Raw genomic sequence first — 14,044 nt, 5'->3', positions numbered from 1 at the left:
TTTGTATGCTGAAGCAAAAGAGACATTCTTAAAATGGGCTTGAGGTGTTGCTGTATGCCACATGCAATTCCCTCAAAAATTAACTTTCTTAGGGTGTAATTTCTTTCTGAGAACAATGAATTCAGTGTGCATGCAGGGCAGATTCAAATCATCACCCAATGAATTGCATGAAATTGCCAGCTGAATATATAGCATTTGTTACCACGTGCATATATATTGCTAAATGATTCTGTGGTCAAGGTCCTTCAGTTTCACAATGTTTTTGTATGAGAATGCTCTAGGAATGATATGAAAAATGTGATACAATTGAGTTAACATCTGCCCTTTCACTGAAAGAAAAACAAAGTTTTGAAAATGAGATAACTGGTCTTAAAGAGCTAGGGAAGAGGACTGCAGGGAAGGAGAAGACTTCCTTCCAGATCCTGTGTCACTGAAAGGCTACATTAGTTTCACATTGAAGCCATTTAGGTCAATTGCTTTTCCAGATTTTAACATCCCATGGAATTGCCTTGTCAGTGTGACAACCAAGAGAAAATGGGATAGGAAAAGGGAGGAAATTGCAAAGCTGAGAGGAAATTAGATCAACTTAGCTTGTCAGAAGTATCAATTGTTGCACCCTGGATCAATTACCAACATTAGCTGAGGCTGTTCCTCAACAGTATAAGCCAGATTTTTGTAGGTGAAGCAGGAGCTGGAAACCAGGGGTACAGTGATTGATCTAAACCCCAGAATTCCAGACCTTTCTTTTTCCCTCTGTCTCCATCTTTTTTAGTTTAAACTGGGTACAAAATAGAATATCTTTTAGGAGGGGAACAAAGAGAATTATGACTCAGGATAGTAATCAGGGGATCAGCTCACAGCTCTGAGAGATGAGAGATATGTTCAATAGAAATGCTAGTTTAAATTGCTTAAATGTTCTATCAACTTGACTACTAGTTATAAAAAAAAAAAAAAAAAAAAAAAAAAAACAACTTATTTCTTCCTGGGATGTTAGGGTCAATCAGTGAAAGCCTGTCATATGTATCTTCAAAGCTAAGCTTCCTAGAAGTGCTTGTTAGAGGAAAACAACCCAGTAATCATTAATATATCTTTATTGAAAAAGTCTTTTCCCAAATAACTTATTAAGTCTGGTGCTAAATTGTTTAGGCTTATGAAGATGTAGGTAATAGTAATCATTGGAAACATAGACTCCTAGGAAGGAATCTCAAAAGGTTATATGACAACTGAGTGGGAGACTGTAGGCATTATGTTTACCTAAATATGGACTTAGTTGCTTAAAAATACAGTAGGACCACTTTCTAAATCTAATCCTTTTAGTAGCTGCACTGACATCAGTAAGACACAGAAAAGTTACCTAATAAAAGTATACATAATTGCAGTAGATGTGTAACCAGGGAATTTAGAAGCTTTATTAGTTTTTTGTTTGTTTGTTTGTTTGTTTTGTTTTCTATTGGAAAAATATTGTCAGGCGCTATTATGAAATCTTCAAATGCAGTATCTATTATAAAATATTTTGTAAACAATTATGGAGTTTTTTAGATTTTAGGTGTTTGGTTTTTTTTTGATTGATTTTAATTCTTTTGCTATTCAGCATGAACAGTTCTGTCAAAAATGTCATATTTTGTGTTTTTTTTTTTCTTTAATTTTTATGATTTTTTCAGACTTCATTGTTTATGTGTTCTAACAAACACACTGGAAAAGTGATATTTTCAAAAAAAAAATGTGCATAATTCAAAATGGAATTTTTTGTCATGCTTCTTAACCTTTTCTATTTTGTTTACACAGACTTTTGTGAAATCAAGTTGTAGTTATTTTAATGATGAGGAAAATGGATTCTAGTATTTCATGTATGAATATTGAAGAAAATGATTTTGTATTGAAATAGTCCCTTTGGAAGGGTATACCCTATTATTTAATCAGACATGAAAAATAATGACGTGAATTGTACATGTTATGCACATTAGCTAATAAAGATTGAATTTCAGATATTTCAATAATTAAACATAATGTAAACGGACAAAATAGCTAAATAATCACAACTTTTAAAATGTCTAAGAAATTTCTATATGCTTTGCTTATTCTTTAATAAAACAAGCAAAACTCCTTAGATAACTGATGCTTTTCTTATTATTTATGCAATCCTACTACATATTTTTGTCTGTGAACAGACTTACCAAGCAAGCAGATGCAATTTTGATATTTCTGACATAGGTGAAGTCATCTTTAAGCTTTTAGTTTAAGCTTTCACTGGCTACCACAGAATTTAGGAAAAACTCTTGTTTTTCTTTATATCTCAGTTTCTATTTAGTGCTTTCCAAAGTTCTAGAAAAAGGTTTAGTCTAGTTCCTCTTAAACTATGTCAGCCCAAATTAAGAACAACAGAAAGATTAGATTTAGGTATTTCCTTCTTTGTTGCCACCCTGTTGCTTTCTAGAGAGCAAAGTCAAAAGTTATTCTGTAGTAGTCTCTTTCAATCAGATATTTGTTCCGTTACAGAAAAATAAAAAGTATAAAAATAAAAATAAAGGAATGGCTTTAGATGTTAGAGAAAAGAAATGACAGATTACAGTTGAGAATTTTTAATCTGATGAAATAGATGGGGAGAAAATTATGGACTTTCTGTTTATTTTAAAACTGGAAATAATGGTCTACTGGCATCAGTCATATGCAAACTTGCACTGTGAATCTTTGTTTGAGTAGATTTCATCTGTGGCCACTGAAAATTTCAGATAGTTTCATTTAGGCAGGGTCTGGATAATACAGACAAGGAAAAAGAAAACACTATATACTTAGTAGATGTTAAAAGAAACAGTTGAAACAGAATTTCTTTTATTAGAGATAAGGAGCTGGAGTCTCTTAAATCCAGAGACAGGTAACTTCAGGACTTCTATTTGGTTTTGTCTGAGCCTTCAGCTGTATTTAGTTTTGCTTTATTTGGATTCACACCAAAATATTCTTTAAGTTGCTACATTCAATAACACTTACCAGCAGGCTATTGAGGCTCAGGTCCTCCCATTGACAAGGTAAGAGAACCCTTTATCTTAAAAGTAACTTTTCCCTTAGTTTCTGCTACACTCCTTTCTTTTTCTTCTTATTTTTAATTGTAACCCTCACATTCACTGTGGAATTTCCTAAAGCACCCTACAAACAAAAAATGTAAAGTTGCAAACATATAAAAATAAGAAAAAAGTAACAACAAAAATTACTACAGTTTTATATATACATATAAGACAGACAGATCTACTGTTGAGGGGACAGAAGACCAAAAATTGTACCAACGAACATCTAAATTCTCTTTGGAGATGAAAAATTTTAAAATTAAAATTAAAAACAACAATAACAATAAAAAATGGATAAATAGGTAAAGAATATTAAACATGGGACAAAGCGCTTATCTATAAAAGATAAAAGCAGATGTTATTCAAACTGCCTGAGATAATTGCTTGCATATAGCAATAGCAACACTCCTCTTAATGTCTTAGACTTGAGACCTGGCGCATTCTGATAAGGTTCATGATTGAGCTTTTCGCATGTTTGGGTTTTCTTCTAGACTCTTTCCCATTCCCCTTCCCTGACATTTACAGCTGTTTTGAAGAACTTTGTTATCAGCTGCTCAACTGGTAGTTCACATGGTAGTCACATGGTAGCTTGGATATTTAAATTCCTCTCAGCTCTAATCATTTCACCTTTTCAGGAAATAGGGCAGAACCAACAACAACAACAATAATAGTATTATTAATAATAAAGTTGATGCTTTAGACTGAGCCAGTTCAACTCTAAATTGCATCATCTACTTTTTTTGTTTGTTTTTCTCCCTCTTCTTTTCCATATTTGTTGCACTGAAGAAGAATTAAACTCATAAATTGAATGGTATCCTTCTGCCTCTGTCCAGATGTTCACACACCAGTTACATACAGATCAGTACATGTTCTTCTTTGTTGTCTTAAAATAATAGTAGTAATGACATACTGAAACACAAAGTCATATGATATTAGTTTTTGATGGCTGATATGCTCCATGTGATCACCCTGCTAGACAATACAGGAGTACTTGTGTATTAGAGAAGGGTTCAAACATTTTCTTAGCTGATTGTTTACTAGGACTTTTATCTAGTTGTTTAAAAACTTTTAGGGCAAACACTTGATATCTGGAGATGGAAAGAACCAGCTTCATGTTGTATAGAAGCATATGGGGGGGGAAATCACTGTAGGCTTGTATAAGGTTAGTACCTCCATTACCTTTCAATTCAATATCTTTCACAGCTTCGAGGAGTTCCAGGATGTTTGTGTGATCACATGGAAATTTCTAACAGGAATCTTTCAGCTGTGGAAAAACTATGAAATATCCACAGAGGTCAGCTTTAGTCTTCAGTACCAAACAAAATAAAAGCTAACCTTTCCTGTACAATGGATAGAGAAATTTTCTTCTGCCTTTCTTAGAAATTCACAGTTAACATAAAAAACATCAGAAGGAAAAGCAACCCAACTAGTTTACTGAAGATCTAAAACTTAAATATATATTCAGAAAACAAGTGAGGACTAGGCCACAGAATTTCTTCTGTGATGAAAAGACACTAACAGTGAGACTATCTTTACTCATTGATTTGTGACTGTGTTCTGTAAAATAATGGGGGAATATAACAGATTTAATTTTGGGGATGTGTATGTTCTTTTTCCATAACATTTTAGAAATCTTTTCATGAGAGGAACTGTTGACTCATTATCTTTCCATGGCACATGATTCTTCTTTGCATACCAACACATATTGTGGATAATCCTGTTTGCATCCTTTCTCTTTATCTTTTTATGTTAATGTTAAATGTTAATGATGGTAGAAATCATCCCTATATAGTTCTGAGATCATTACAATATTTGCAGATTTTCATTGCACTTTTTTTTTTTTTCATGATATTGATCTGTTACTCAATACTTATCCTTCAAGTTTCACATATGTGCCAATTAAAGGTGTGCTTTTCAGAATATTTCAGTTTCTGATTTTTTTTTCAGTTGAAATTTTCCTTCTTTGCACTTAAATTTTTTAAGTTACTGTTTGATTAACTCATATGTACTTTGGTTAATTTTCTACAAGTCTTACTGTGTGATAGTCCATTCCTTTTTTTGCCACGCAGGGTGTTTCTAAGTCTGAATTACAAGGTATTTTCCTTCTGTAAGCTTTGATTAGTAGGCCTGTTAAGTTCTCACTGTTTATCTTAAAAGCTCAGGAAGGAATATATACATCTCATTTACAATAGCATATAGGTCTAAGAGGATGCTCATTTCTACAATGAAAAAAAATATAATAATAATAATTCAAAATTGTCACACTAAGAATTCAGATAAATTTAATAGGTTTTCTGAATCAGAGAGGGGAAAAGATGCAACAGAAGATTTAGAATTGATTCTATTGATTAGAAACAAGACAATCATGATTCTGCTACTTAAGAAATGTTGATTTGTTAATCTCTCTTGCTATCAGAATGCTGAGAAGACTGAGGAAAGCCCAGGTGTTCTTTAATTCCCAGCCTCTTCAGGGAAATACTTTCAATGTGTTTATTAAGCTGGGCGGGTAATAAACTATTTTGAAACATTAAGATGTTTGCTTAGCTGATAGTGAAAAAGGGAGAGACAAGTAGACACTGCTCTGGTTTTAACAGCATTATGAAGGAAATTACTTGTGAGAGGGGCTGGAATTGTGAATTGTGCCACTGCTCACCAAACTGGGGTGTGCCAGATGCAGTTACTGCCTTCTCATAGTCCTGAAGGGCTGTTGGAATAGTCAGAAACAAATTTCATTTCACAGGGAGCACAGGAAGAGGTAAACTGGCTATGCTTTATTGCTCCAAACACATGTCCCTGTGGTAGGGGTTCCAATAAGGTGCTACGTATGCTGTTTTGTTGAGCATTTTTTGTATGATATGTGCACTGACCTGGAAGTTGAGATCAGCAACTAAGACATCCATTTATTTCATATAAACAAAGAAACAACTACTTGTTAATAAAAACTTCTAGTTTACACCGTCTGGGCTGGCTTTAGATCAGTGCCATGAAGAAGGTAACTTACTCTATAGTGACTTTTTCAACTGTTTTAGAATAAGAAAAGACCAGGACAAGAAGGTAAAAATAAAGTAAAATAAAGTAAAATAAAATAAAATAAAATAAAATAAAATAAAATAAAATAAAATAAAATAAAATAAAATAAAACAAAACCAGATGTTTTGCAATAAGGAGATAGTAACACGCCATTCATTTGTGTTAACGACACGAATATGAGGATTCTATGCTTGAAATAAGTCTTAGTCTTATGTGTGAACAAAATTTTCCACTGGAATAGCTGGCCACATCTGAACTTGGCAGCAAAAACAAATCCACTTCTCTCCTTTGGCGATTTTGGTCTTAAGTCATGACGTTTGCTTTGTAACACCTGTAATATGTGTCATACTAAGCATACTGATGCTCACAGTTTTGGTGCAGTTCCTGTGCATACAATTGGCTAATTAGTCACCCAGCTGCTATATACAGATATGGAAACACCACAGGAACATCAGGACTAACCAAGGTGTGCAGAACTGCATGACCTAATATTTGCATAAAGTCCCAAAATGTTCACTTGCACATGATGTTCTGAGATAGGAGTTGTGGTGGAAGAGAGAAGCTTATGTGCACAGCTGACTTTATATACATTGCTTGAAGAAACAACTATTCTGTTTCCTCCCTGAGCTGTAGAGAAAAGTTTTCTAAACAGTTTAAATAGTTTCAGGACAAGAATCAGATTTTTTAATTATTATTTTTTCTTTAATACCCTTTCATTTGACAGATTGTATCAGACTATTTGATATAGGCAAGTGGCACTGGCACACCTATTTCTTTCACAATTTTTTTGTATTTTGCAAGTGCCGTCTCAAACTCATTTCCCTGCTGGACAGGTAGTGTTTGACATGAATATGATCTGACAGTTTGAAATAATTACAGAAAAGTTTATAAGCCCAAGTTGGCCATACATTATATGTTACATGCTGTACTGCAAACCTAGACCTTATACTGGAGTGTGCCATGGGCACTGGTGCTGCCGCTGCACTGGTGAGGATGGCTCCAGGGAAATGTGTGAAAGTTGAATCACGGAATCACAGAATAGTCTAGGTTGGAAGAGACCTCCAAGATCACCTAGTCCAACCTCTGACCTAACACTAACAAGTCCTCCACTAAACCACTAAACCATATCACTAAGCTCTACATCTAAATGTCTTTTAAAGGCCTCCAGGGATGGTGACTCAGCCACTTCCCTGGGCAGCCCGTTCCAATGTTTAACAACCCTTTCAGTAAATAAGTTTTTCCTAATATCCAACCTAAATCTCCCCTGGCGCAACTTTAGCCCATTCCCCCTGGTCCTATCACTGGGCACGTGGGAGAATAGACCAACTCCCACCTCACTACAGCCTCCTTTAAGGTACCTATACATGGTGATAAGGTCACCCCTGAGCCTCCTCTTCTCCAGGCTGAACAATCCCAGCTCCCTCAGCTGCTCCTCATAAGACATTCTCCAGACCCTTCACCAGCTTCATTGTCCTTCTCTGGACACGCACAAGCACCTCCATGTCCTTCTTGTAGCGAGGGGCTCAAAAATGAACACAGTACTCAAGGTACTCACCAGAGCCAAGTACACAGGGACAATCACTTTCCTGGACCTGCTGGCCACGGTGCTTCTTATACAAGCCAGGATGCTGTTGGCCGTCTTGGCCACCTGAGCACACTGCTGGCTCATATTCAGCTGACTATCAACCAATACTCCCAGGTCCTTCTCTGTCAGGCAGCTTTCTAACCACACATCTCCCAGCCTGTAGCATTGCTTGGGGTTGTTGTGCCCCAAGTGCAGGATCCGGCACTTGGCCTTGTTGAACTTCATACAGTTGTCCTCAGCCCATTGGTCCAGCATAAACTGTGCTTGACACAGACACAGGGAGAAGATTCATGCTCAAGAAGATTCATTCTCAAGAAGATTCTTGAGAATGGTTAGTGAGATTTCGTAATGTGAAAAGTCAGAGCAGGGTTTCCATGAGTGCAAGAACAACCTTGACTTCTTTTCACCTGTATTGTGGTGATATTGTATTAGTACTATATTATGTATTATGGACATTTTATTAGTTTTGCCTGTCCCAGTTAGAACTTCTTATGAGTCCTATACTTATTACTGCTCAGCTGTCAGTACCAGCTTTATGAATATTTAAGAAATCTCTAACCATTTAAAAATTCTTAAAACTGATTGTAACTGGACATTGGACAGAAAAGGTTTTAGTTCTGGTATATCTCTAGATTATTGATAGGAACCTGTATTTCATAATTACATTAAGTAGTTGCATTGTAGTATTAAACTGAATAGTTGTCTAGATATCTTTCTGTATATGAATAGATGTATAATCAAAATTAGCAATTCTCCTTAGTTTTTCCTTTTTTTTTTTTTTTTTTTCCCTTTCAATTTTTGTCCTGAGTTTGGAAAATATTTTTTTCTCCTTTTTCCTTGAACTGGGAAATAACTGGGAAATAAGGAAGAGAAGATGGAAAAGGTAGTCACAAATACTAAAGAACAGGATAGATCAAAATAGAACGGAGAAATAAGATACAAAGTGGAAATTATGGATAAGCAATATTACATTGACAGTTTTGAAAGTGATTGCTTTCTACAATAAACATTTCTGATTCTCTAGAATGAGAACTATGTCAGCATTTTTTTTTTTTCCAAATAATTATTTCTCTTCTGAAGTGCAAAGCTTTCACTTTTTTATTTTTATTTTTATTTATATATATATATTTTTTTTTGAGTCTTTAAGAAGACTTTAAATTTCATGGTCTATTTTGGAAGGTCAAGTCCTGAAAAGCAGACTGGCAGTTCGTTATACAATGAGTCAATTCGGTGGACTGATGCTTATATTGTGACTTAGCAGAAGTGGCAGTGTTCAGGTTGAAGTCTTGTGTTGAACCTGAGATCTCTGAGGAATTCATCCAGATACAGGGCTACTTACCTGGGCTAATGGAAAAAGAAGATACTTGATGGAGGTGTCTCTTTGCAACAGCTAGATAAAGAACTTGAAAGTATGAATCTGTAAAATTTTAAAATAACAAAACAATGTGATGTATTAATAATATTATAAATTAATTATAAAATAAGGTTGGATGAGGCCCTGGGAAACTTGATCTAGTGGCTGGCATCCCTGCCCATGGAGGGTGTTGGAACTAGGTGATCTTTAATGTCACTTCCAACCCAAGAGGTTCTGTGACTCTATGATTCCATGAAAAATGATGATCTATCACTTCAAGGACTTCAAGTAACCTCACGTGAAGTACAATCTGTAAGGGCAAAATTGTTAGATAACATAGATTGTTTTCACTTCTACAAATCTATGAAAAGCTAGAAAGGAACATAATTATTTACCACATGACTAAATAAAGTGTTTAGCCATTAGGGCAGTTCAGATTCATAATAGTGGAAATTTGATTAATTTCAATTCTAAACTCCATTCAAATAGTACAATTAGGAGCATTACTTTCATGTATGTCACCTATTGACTTCAAAGGAAAAGGAACAAAGATACCTAGATGTGCAATAGTATTTAAATTTTGTTCATTTCTCTTTGCTTTCTACTCTGATCACAGGTATTTTAATACATGGTTCTATCCACTTTTATGTGTTTTTGTTTGTTTCTTTGCTTTTGTTTTTTGTTTTTTTTCCAATGGTCCATTTATTCATCTATAATATGACTTAGTAAGTGTCTTACATGTCATTTTACATGTACAAGCACTAAAGTTTGAAAACACATCCTATAGAGAATATAGTTGCATATTTTGAGTGATTTTTTTTTTTTTTTTTTTTCAGGTCTTTGGGACATTCTGAAAGGTTATAAAAGCCTTACAATAGCAGTTACCAATGGATTGCCTCAAATAACATGAATAACATGCCTCTAAGCCAGGCAGATGTCCAGAGTTTGAGAGGCTAATTATCATTGATGACTTTGAGGTAGTTCAGACAAAAAACTACTATAAAGGAGTTATTTAGGTACTGCCTGGCTTACATGTGCTCAACACCTTCAAGGAGAGGTGAGTTCCCCCCTGTTGAAAGCCACTAAATTGTACAGACCATGAGCTAACACAGGACTTTTAGGGAAGTTCAACAGCTGAGTATAGTTATGCCTAGAGCCTCTGAAACTAGATTCATTTAAAACTAAAATGAACAAAGGTCTGTTGAGTAGGAGCCAAAATGAGGAACAAGGAACAGAGATGAGAGCACAACATGAAAATAAAGTTTTGTTTCGTGTTGCTTGTTGTTTACAGATTTAAAAGCTTTATAAATGGGAACATTGCAAGAAAAAACATTGATTTGGATTGTTTTAGTTGAACCAGAAAACTAACAAATAGTTCCTGAAATGTTGATCCTGCAAAGGGATTTATATTCTTCTATATTCTATACTTACATTCAGAGGCATGTTTAGTCTAGCCTCGAAAAGGGCAATATCATAAATCTAAATTGGATGTAAGAATCTATTTAGGGTTGAAAAAAATCCAAAGCATTTGGATAGGTACATGCAAACAAAAGCACACAAAATACTCAAGCAAGACCAAGGAAAATGTAAACGAGTAAATAAAACTGAAAAGAGAAGTAAATTGAAAATGTTGTGGTGCCTTTCATCCAGAGAAGCTGATGAATAAGATATCCAGAGTAGTTTAGCAGGAAGAATATTCAATGTCAAGAATATTTGCAAGGAGGCGTGTTTAGTTATAGAGTGGCTGTCTAAAGGAAGAAATATAGAAGATTTCAGTTTGATTAAATATTATTTTTGAAAACATGTTTCTGTTTCTATTTTCAGCCCCTCCCATATTCCTCCCCTTCCTACACTTCTGACAACTAGCAGGTGTGTGTAAGTTTTTACTATTATTATTATTAACACTATCTGTATTACTATAATTATTATTGAAATGTTTGTTTATACACAATGACTCTGCCTGGGCCTTTTTTTTTTTTTTTTTTTTTTTTTTTTTTTTTTTTCCTGCTAATGGTAGCACACTGTTTTTAGTAATAGTTTTGAAAATGTTGAGACATTGCTCTTATTAAGTTCACACACTAAGATCTTTGCATCCCAAAGAAACTCTTTTCAGAGTGTAGTAACTACTTATAATAACTACTTAGTCAATCTATACATGCCTTTCAAGATGTGATCAGGTAACTGCTTAATTCCTCATAGCAGCGCTTTGTGCTATGTACTATGTACTATAAAAAGTTTTTCCCATTGAAGAACTTTGATCAATACTAAGGTTAACCAACTTTACCTCACCAGTTGCAAAGGTGTTTTTTGACAGAGATGGTATACATACCTGTACCTTAAATATATATATATATTTTCATAGAAGACTATATCTTTGAAAAGCAGGAAAAAAAAAAAAAAGAAAAAAAAAAAAAAGAAAAAAAAAAAAACACAGAACTTATGTATGATGTTTTTACCAATTCCTTTGAAATAAGCTATTATTAATAGTCTGTATAGATGGCCACAGCTTTTAAAATATTACTTCCCTGAAAGACCAGTGAATATCAAACATAGGCTGGAAGCAAACAAAAACATGAAATATCAGCTTCAGTGGAATCAGAGTAGTAGTTTAAACTCAAAGTATAAAGGAAGAAAAAAGATTATAAGAACTATATTATTATTATCATCATTGTCTTTATTGTTACTAATACGATCACCAGACTGTTAATCTTGACTCTCACAGACTTTAAAGCACTCAGCCCGTCACTGAATGATAGACAGAGTTTAACAGAATAAATTAAAATGTAGTTGATACTGTATTACTGCAGGTCTTAATAAAGTTATACCTTAATAAAAACATTTTAAAACTCAGCAGATGGCGAGATTCTGGAACAATTTCAGTTTCTCTTACATAAGTTTTTAGTTTCTTTATTCAGGGATGGTATAAATACTGATATTTTTATTAATTGATCAATAGAAAGTAGTTTGTTGTATTAGTTCATTACTCCCAGAGCTACAGGCTCGGTGGGGGGAAGTTGATGTCATAACTTACTCTTTTCAGAAAATGGAATTAAAAAAAAAAAAAAAAAAAAAAAAAAAAAAAAAACTTAGTAATTACTACTTTTCTTTGAAATATTTGTGCAATTATCTAAACATCTAAGTTGACCAAAGGACTTTACAGAAGACAAAACTGAAATTCTTTAATCTCTGGGTCAATGTGGATTGGGGTGGTAGTAAATGGTGCTCAGCCTCTGTTTTCTACCTATTTTCATGCATCAGGAGTTTAGACAACTCTGCTCTTTACGATCTGTTCTGAATATCATTGTGCAAAAATTTCACGTATTCTCTCTTTCCCCAATTATTCAGTTTTATGTTATGTCATGTTATTTAGTTTCAGCTACAGGATGCTAGGGCTTTTGGTGTTTGTTCAGATGGGATATTTTGACATGTTACAGCCAACATAAAATTCTGTATTTTATGTCATTTTTTTATATAGAAATATTATAGCAAATTTATCGTTGTCATTATTTTGTCATTTAAGTACCTCTAGCCACATTTTCTTTATTTCCAGATCTATCTTTATATGTTGAAATAGGTCTTCTTTCCCAATTTCAGATAAAACACAAAACTCCTTTTTACACCTCAGGTAGTACTCTGATTAATATCTGTTCACGTTAGTGAAATTTTCAAAGCTTTATTATTATTATTATTATTATTATTTTCCCTTACCCAATTATTAGCTATTCCAAACCAAAAACTACTCTGGCAGTTTGTCAGTGTCAGAAAAAAAAAAAAAAAAAAAAAAAATTCTCCTGAGATTTTTGGTATTTCTGAATCTATTCTTAGCCAAAAAATGTTATAAAGTCTTACTTTACTTTTTTTCACTTTTACTTCCATTAAAAAAAAAAAAAAGTTTTTATTTATTGTTTTGTTTTGTTTTGTTTTGTTTTGTTTTCCAGGAAACATTTGGATTCAAATGCTGTTTTATTTATTTCCTAGGCCATTGATTCAAAAATCAGTTTGGGGTACTGAACACACTTGTTTTTTATTAGAATAAATTATTACTTTTTTTTTAAAAAAAAAGTAATATGCCAGTAAGTATTCATAATGATTACATTTATTAATAATATATGAAGTTGAGAAAATCCAAAAGATATTTCTTAAATTTTGGAATCTATAATTTTGTTTTTTAAAGTATATATTTACACAAATACTTTCTAATAATAATAGACTACAACACAAAATATTTAAATTCTCTATATATGCCTCAGAAATTGAAGTCTTATGTGATCTCATAATATGAATGTATTTCTGCTGTAAAATTCTATGAAATTCTATGCTCTAGACATAAAGATGGGTTTCATCTCATATCAGAATGTGTTTAAAAGACTCATGTAGCCTGTTTAATTACTTACTTTCACCATTGGCCATGATTTTAATCATTTGCAGTAACTTACATTTCACAGGTGTGCTTGTATGTTTGTTTGTTTTTCACTCAACATAAAACAGTAAAACACACTCTTCCTGTCTTATTAGCATTCTGCCATCTTGGAAGATTACTTTCCTTTTGTGGAGGAAAGGCTGAAGAGTTGAGTTTGAGAAGCAGAGGGCATGGAGTAGGTTGCATATTGCTACCTACTGAAAATAGCTCTTTCCAGTCCACCACCAAGCTCAGTCTTAGAAGTGTCCAAGATGAAGTTGCTTGCTTTGAGAGCTCCAATATCACCACTGACCCAGCAGTGTAATTGAATATGTTGAGGTTGAAAGTCCCAAATGACTTGTTACATATATAATAAAGAGCCACAAACACCAGCTACTCCTCACTTTCCTTTTCTTTGTGCTTCTTTGCTGGTTAGGGAATTCATCTTAATACGTATGGCAAAGATAAAAGGAAAAGGCATATGTAGTGACAATGTCTCCATGCTACTTCCTTTAGAAGATACTGCATTGCAAGTGTTAGAAATTTTCTTGGCACTCACACTCAAAGACATGTGTCTGACCAATATGTTAGCAGGCATGAGGCCATTTGGCAGATGG

At 33.7% G+C, this 14,044-nt stretch overlaps 1 long non-coding RNA gene across 1 annotated transcript; it reads right to left on the bottom strand.

Moving 5' to 3' along the window:
* Nucleotides 1–4,940: 4,940 nt before the first annotated feature.
* LOC118167303 lies at nt 4,941–9,092 on the bottom strand. Its single transcript, XR_004751091.1, has 2 exons — nt 9,014–9,092; nt 4,941–5,278 (listed from the first exon to the last, which is right to left on the bottom strand). It is a non-coding gene; the product is annotated as an uncharacterized LOC118167303 (long non-coding RNA).
* Between the last annotated feature and the right edge of the window lie 4,952 nt (nt 9,093–14,044).

This window comes from Oxyura jamaicensis, chromosome 5, assembly GCF_011077185.1.
Source record: "Oxyura jamaicensis isolate SHBP4307 breed ruddy duck chromosome 5, BPBGC_Ojam_1.0, whole genome shotgun sequence".
In the NCBI taxonomy this organism is placed as follows: domain Eukaryota; kingdom Metazoa; phylum Chordata; class Aves; order Anseriformes; family Anatidae; genus Oxyura; species Oxyura jamaicensis.
Note: the sequence above shows the minus strand (reverse complement) of the source record. Positions and strands in the feature narration are given on the sequence as shown.